At 41.7% G+C, this 7327-nt stretch overlaps 1 pseudogene; it reads right to left on the bottom strand.

Moving 5' to 3' along the window:
- Nucleotides 1-5177: 5177 nt before the first annotated feature.
- On the bottom strand, nt 5178-6138 carry LOC134365840 (olfactory receptor 2S2-like; annotated as a pseudogene).
- Nucleotides 6139-7327: the final 1189 nt, after the last annotated feature.

Here is a 7327-nt window from a genome sequence, read left to right as displayed (position 1 = left end):
TCTTTGAGGCTTGTCTCCAGGATCTCCTCCAACACAGGGGAGAAAAATTCCTGTACCATTTCTGTCCTGCAGGACCCCACCTGAGCCGTGCACTGCCCATGCCTGTTGAGCCTCAGCAGCCACTTGGCCTAGGGGACTAGAATAGCTCGATTCGGTTGGGTTGTGAAGCATCATGGATGCTACATAAAACTGGCTAATTTATAAGGAAATAAAATTTACTTACAGTTTTGGAGGCTGGGAAGTGTGAGGTCCAGGGTGCACATCTGGTGAGGGCCTTCTTGACAGGGGCTCTCAGCAGAGTCCCGTGGAAACGCAGGGAATCACGAAGCGAGGGCTGGGCGAGAGCACTTGTTAGCGTGCGCACTTGCTCTTCTAATAACGCCACCAATCTGAACCCTTGAAAATCCATGAAACCATTAACCCATTACTCCATGAATGGATTAATCCATCCATGAGAGCGTAGTCCTCATGATCCAATCACCTCTTAAAAGCCCCACCTTTTACATTGTATCCGTGTATTGAAATATAACTCTGTACCCCTAAATATGTACAAACAATACGTTACATTAAAAACCATTTTTTATTCAAAAAGGCCCCACTTTTTAACATTGCCACATTGGGAATCAGGCTTCCACACGAGCTTTGGAGGAGACAAACATTGAGAGCATAGGACTATGGAACAAACTGCCATTTTTTCAGAATTCTTCATACCCCTCCCTGTCACCTTGAACTTTTATGGTTTTATTTTTTAGGGCCGGCCCGTGGCTCACTCGGGAGAGTGTGGTGCTGATAACACCAAGGCCCCGGGTTGGGATCCCATATAGGGATGGCCGGTTCGCTCACTGGGTGAGTGTGGTGCTGACAACACCAAGCCAAGGGTTAAGATCCCCTTACCAGTCATCTTTAAAAAAAAAAAAAAAGTTTTATTTTTTATATTTTAAACCTTGATCTCTCTGGAATTTTTCTTGGTATTTGGGGAAGGGCCTTATGGAACTGAGACCCAGAACAATGAGCCTGGTTCTGAAAATGAGAAGAAAGCAGGACATTGAACCAAGCGATTTAGAAAAGGATGTCACATAGCAGCTCATGTGCCTGCTGGGGCACAGCAGAAAAGCCAACCTGAAGGAGCAAGAACCCTTCCCCTCCAGCCTTCCACTCTCCCTTTACTGCCCCCATGGGCAGCATCTCTAGGGAGACACCAGCAAAGTAGAAATGTGGTTTCCACAGTCCCAGCCCAGTGTCACAAAGCTGAGCATAGAAGGATAGCTTTGAAGCTGAGAGACAATAGCTTAATAATTAGCGCATTAACTTTATCACAAATTAAGTGACCATATGTATTTAGGTCTATTTCTGGACTTTATTCCAGTCCAACGATCTATTTATCTATTTCGCCACCAGAACCAAACTTTTTATTACTGTACCTTTCATACATTTTGATACATTTGATATTTTGTTGGTCTTTTCCCAAAAATTTCTGTTGTTTTGACACATTTTCTATATGAATTATATAACATATACAGTTATATTTCTATGTGAATTAGAATTAGCTTTTCATTGATTAGGGTTGCATTGGATTTATATATTAATTCAAAGGACCTGAGAAGCTCATACTATGAGACCTCTTATCTGTTATATCTTTCAATTTATTAAAATATTCCTTTGAATTTTCTTAATAGAATATTATGGTTTTATTCATATAGGTACTGTAGATTCTTAAATTTATTCTTAGATATTTCCCCCCCCATTTTCTTGCTAATATAGATGAGTTCTTTTTCCCCCATTAAGTCTTCTACTAGTTACTGTTTGTACTAAAAACTAGGTTTTTGCATATTAACTTTGAAAGCAGCTTCCTTGTTGAATCCTCCTATAGTTTTTGAAAATTTCTTTTTGATTGATTTTCCTATTTTAGCCAGGTATAAATACAGTAGTATATCAGTTCTCAATAATAATAAAATTATTCCCTACTTTCATCTATTTTCATCTTATATTTCTTTCTGTTGTGTAATTCAGTGGTTGGTATTTCCAGAACAGTGTTAAATTGTAATGGGTTTGATCTGTTTATTCACCTTCAGGCATGATACATACTTTTCATTAGAAACACAAATTTAATTTTGTTAAAAAAACATACCCGGGCCGAGCCCGTGGCGCACTCGGTAGCGTGCTGCGCTAGCAGCGTGGCGACGCTCCCGCCGTGGGTTCGGATCCTATATAGGAATGACTGGTGCACTCCCTGGCTGAGCGCCAGTCACGGAAAAAAAAACAAAAAAAAACCCAAAAAAAAACATACCCATTTCTATTTTATTAGAAATGATTTAAAACTCAGAAGTTGATATTTAATTTTTTCAAATAACTGGGTGATCTATTGAGGTGATCATTTTTTTCTCTCTTGATGCCCCCCAAATGTCTAATAACATTCATCTGTGAAGCTATCTGAGCCTGGAGTGTATTACAGTGGTAATTCTTTGACAATTTCTCAATTTCTTTGATTATTGGTGTTTTTAGGTCGTCTGTATCTTTAATGGTTAACTGGGTCATTTATTTTTCCTTAGAATAGAATTTTTTCCCCCAAGTTTTTCAAATTTATTTCTGGGTGTGGAACAAACATATTGTTCTAAAATTTCTAATTTTCTTGGTAACAATTGGTTGTATCAGATTAGGTTTTGGTGGTGCCTCTGGACTGAACCCCTGGGGGATAAGGATGAAGGGCAGGATGAGCAGGGATTGCCCAACTCCCTTCCCTGCCTCCACCTCCATTCTGCACCCGTCCCCCATGCCCTGCTTCTACCAAAGCAGATGTACTTTATATTTGGAGTTTTAGCTTAAAGATTTCATTGGGGATTTGGTTACTAGAATAAAAGCCTAAAAAACCAGCAACCCACAACTGTGATTTTAAATGAATACATTTGCATGTATGATTAATATGACAGTAATTATGTCCCCCTTCCCTTCTCCCAAAAGAGGGTGGGAATGGAGAGAGCCATTGTTCCTAGAGAAAACAATGATGTGATTTCTGACTCAACAATTACATTATAATAGTGTAGTTTTAATATAAAAGGATATGGCTGCCATTAGTCAAGGACAAGAAAGAAAGTAGGGGACAGCCTCTCAAGGGTGGCTCAAAACTGTCTCTCTATACCAGACAGATCTCAACTGTCCTGGGGAAATAGAGTTAGTTTAGCATCTCATTATTATTCACAGGGTATTTTCATAAATATCATATTTTTTCCATGGCTGGAATAGATGATGCTGTAGTCGCAGGTTAGCACCTGTTGTTGGGGAGATGTTGGGTGCTTTTGGCACAGGTGGAAGTACTGGGGCTGTTTAGTCTGAAGGGGAGAAGACTCGGGGAACTGGGAGAACTATCTTTATATATCAGAAAGAAAGAGATTAGGTGCATTTCATGTAGAGGCACAAACCTGAATTAGAAGAGGAAGATAGACGCTACTGGAGATTATGTATATGTTAGCACAGTTCAATGAATAATTTGCCAGTAGGGCTGAATGAAATAGAAAGAACCCGGACATTTTCAACTTCCCGTCACTGGAGGTGTGCAAGCATGTGTTGGAAGACTGGGGTCAGGGAAATTGGAGAGGAACTCCATGCATTATGTAGATGGGGTGAACAAGAAGCTTCTGGAGCCTCAGGTAACACGCATGTCTCCGCAAATGTCTGAAGTTGGCTTGAATGGCCGCTAGATGTCGGTGTCTATTTTCAGTATCAAGACTGTTTCTGTACTGCAAGTAGAAATCGGGAATTTAACAGACTAACACAAGAACGTGAAATTTTACTAACAAAATATGCATCCTTATCTTATGCAATTAATTCCTAACAAATGTAAGAAAACATAAATATTATTCAAAGCAAAATTTTAAAGATCTATTCTGAAAATCAGATTCATTTCAAAATTTTGTTTATGTCTTCTGATTTTCTCAGAATTTGATAGCACTTGCTATAAAGCTGCTTCTATCCATCCACAGCCATCTCTGAACCTCTCGTCTGTCTCTGTGTGTTGCTCTCTTTTATATGTAGCACTGTGCAGCATGCATCATAGTACTACTAGTAACAGCTTACATGTTTATTGTGCTTATGATGTACAAAGCACTTACTTATAGTATCTTACATAATCCATGTAAAATCAAATGGTTAGGTTTTAACATATGAAGAAATAGGCTGAGAGAAATTAAGCAATCTGGCCAAGGTCATAGGTAAGAAAATGCTTCCCAATTTTTATTGTAGTGAACTATGGAGGCTCAGGAAATGCTACAGACTTTATGCACTTTTGGACCTTCACAATAGACCTTAGCATAATAAAGGCTCTGAGAATTTCTGGGATAAAGAACTTGTCAAAATATAGCCAAAAAGTTTTTGAACATATTTAGCCACTCTTCCTTCCTTCCTTCCTTCCTTCCTTCCTTCCTTCCTTCCTTCCTTCCTTCCTTCCTTCCTTCCTTCCTTCCTTCCTTCCTTCCTTCCTTCCTTCCTTCTTTCCTTCCTTCCTTCCTATCTAGCATTTCCATTGGGAAATGCCATAAATGATGAATGTCAAATTCAAATTCTATACTCCTTCTTTAATTTAATTTAGTTTACTAGCAGTGTTTTATAACCTGTGGTGCATCAAGAAAAAGTAGCCTCAATTTTCTCATAGCTAAGAAGATATTCAGTTACAAAATAGATTATTCCCACCCAGAAACTCTCTATGTGGAGAATTTTTCTTTGTCTATTCTTAGCCCTTCAGGCAAATGGATTCTAATAAATCAAAGTTCCAATGAAAGTTTCCATTTCCTCTTAATTCTTCTCATTCTCCTGATGAATCCAATAAGGGTGGCAAAGTTGCTGTGAGAACCACCATCTCACTTTCCTGTACTAACTCTACAGCTTAGACACAATAAAGGCCATTTGGCTTACTCTAATGTCTGCTGTCTGATATGAGTTTAGCATGTGTTCAGAACATCTCATTACATTCAATTAGAGTTATTTATTAAGTCTGGCATCAGCTGAAGCTGTCAGACATATGACCAAATCTTAGGAGATGGTCTCTAAAAAGTTAAACCTTCCTGCAAAAGGACTTAAGGGTGAGAGACCATTTTGTTTAACTCGACATGGCTTTTGAATGGCAGCTGATGTGATTGGGAGTCCTTTCTTCTAGTGGGTGACAACCACAGAGGACCCCTCCACCATCACTGGGTGAAGTGTTTCTGAAATACCAGGTTCCTCACAGCGGCCTTCACGTCCTTGTTCCTCAGGCTGTAGATGATGGGGTTCAGCATGGGGGTCACCACCCCATAGAAGAGGGAGATGACTTTGTCTGGAAGGTCTTGCTTGTCTGTCCCCCACGTGTCCTTAGACGTGGGCTTCCCATACATGAAGAGGATGGTCCCGTAGAAGACGACCACGACTGTGAGGTGAGCGGAGCAGGTGGAGAAGGCCTTCTTCCTGCCCTCAGCAGAGGGGATCCTCAGGATGGTGGCAATGATAAAGACATAGGAGACAAAGATGAACAGGACAGGGACTGCCAGGAAGATCATGGTGGCCACAACCATGCTGATCACATTGATGGAGATGTCAGCACAGGCCAACTTCAGGACAGCCAGGATCTCACAGGTGAAGTGGTTGATGATGTTGTCCCCACAGAAGGGCAGCTGAATTGCCAGGGATGAGTGTGCCACAGACGCAACACTACCATTAGCCCAGGTGCCAGCAGCCACGGGCGTGTAGCAGCCTTGTTCATGATCATGGGGTATGTGAGTGGGTTGCAGATGGCCACACAGTGATCAAACGCCATCATGCCCAGAAGCAGGCACTCTGTTCCTGCCATGGCAAAAGAGAGTGCCATCTGTACAGCACAGGCTGAGAAAGAGATGGTTTCCCGGGGATTCAGAAAGCTGTTTGGGGATAGCGGGACTGAGGAGGTCGTGTAGCAGATGTCCAGGAAGGAGAGAGGTTCCCCAGGAAGAAGTGCATGGGCATGTGCAGGTGGGAGTCAAGGGTGGTCACCAGGATGAGGACCCCGTTGCCCATCAGGACCACCAGGTACATCAGCAGGATGAGCACAAAGAATATCTTCTCCAGCTTTGGGTGGGCTGAGAGTCCCAGGAGAATGAACCCCAACACAGGAGAGGTCTCGCTGGCTTTTTCCATGTGATATACCTCTGTCACTGGCAAAGTACAAAGCAGTACATTAGGTTTTCTTGGGAAGAGTCTTAGGCATCCGGGATGTGGTAAAGTTTCTGCTGCATAATAGGAGAACTTATGTGTGCAAGAGAAAAACGACCGAAAGAGACAGAAGGGGGTATTCCTTAGCTCCTAGAAGAGAGAAAGTCAGAGCTGGACCTGCATTGCGTGAGGGCCTCAAATGTGCCAGCTGTGTGTAAAGGGGCTCTCTGATGTTGCTGCACCTTCTCAGTGCTCGTAAAGGTGACTGAGGCCTAGAGAGAGGAAGTGACCTGTCTGAGTCTTTTGAACAAGTTGGTGACAGACGCAGGACTTGAACCCAGTAGAGCTAATCCCTGGAAGGAGAGTTTTTCCTGTGCATTATGATAAACAGCTGAAAAATGCTATGAATTATTTCTCTTTAATGTAAATTTATAGAAATTTCATTTAATTTGGGCTTTCATAGATTCTCAGAGAGGAAAATCCCCAAGCCAATCCAATTATTAAATCTAGTGAATGGTCGTGCTTCTTCAAACTTTGATTACTTATGGGAGGAACTTATATAACAGTGTGAATTCACGTCCACAGAGAAACGAACCTTGGTAAAGGCTCAAGAATAAAGAGAACTGTTTCTTCAGTCTGCTCACTATTAGCAATGTAGCCTCACTGTTGTTAGCTTAGAGTCTGCCTATTTCAGATATATATTTATAGCAGTGTATGGAGAGGTCGAACAGCTTGGAACTTTAGTAAGCCAACAAGTGAATTGATTGGAGTGACTGAGCTCACACTACGGAGTAACACTATGCAGCTCACGCATCAGTTAGCTCAACTCTTAACCACACTTTAAGGCCATTAACTTCTAATTCCATCTCACAGGACATTGGTAAAATTCTTAACCAGAAGTGACCAGGAATGTTTTCTCCTTGTCCTTTTGTGTTTATATGTTGTGTAATATTCTAGATGTCTGACCCTACTCTGTGTTCCTCACAAGCACTTAGCTTATAGGAAGACTTGTATGGAGAGGATTTCCAGTCTCTACATTCAGAGTCCCCATTGACAATATTCCTGTAGCTCCTTCTTTATTGAAATGGCTCTGTATGTGTGTGTAGGAGTGGATGGACCCCGGGGCCTTACCCTCGGCCCCCAGTGCAGCGCTGCAAGCGTCTCGGCTCACCTC

The sequence above is a fragment of the Cynocephalus volans genome, chromosome 17, assembly GCF_027409185.1.
Source record: "Cynocephalus volans isolate mCynVol1 chromosome 17, mCynVol1.pri, whole genome shotgun sequence".
NCBI lineage: Eukaryota > Metazoa > Chordata > Mammalia > Dermoptera > Cynocephalidae > Cynocephalus > Cynocephalus volans.
Note: the sequence above shows the minus strand (reverse complement) of the source record. Positions and strands in the feature narration are given on the sequence as shown.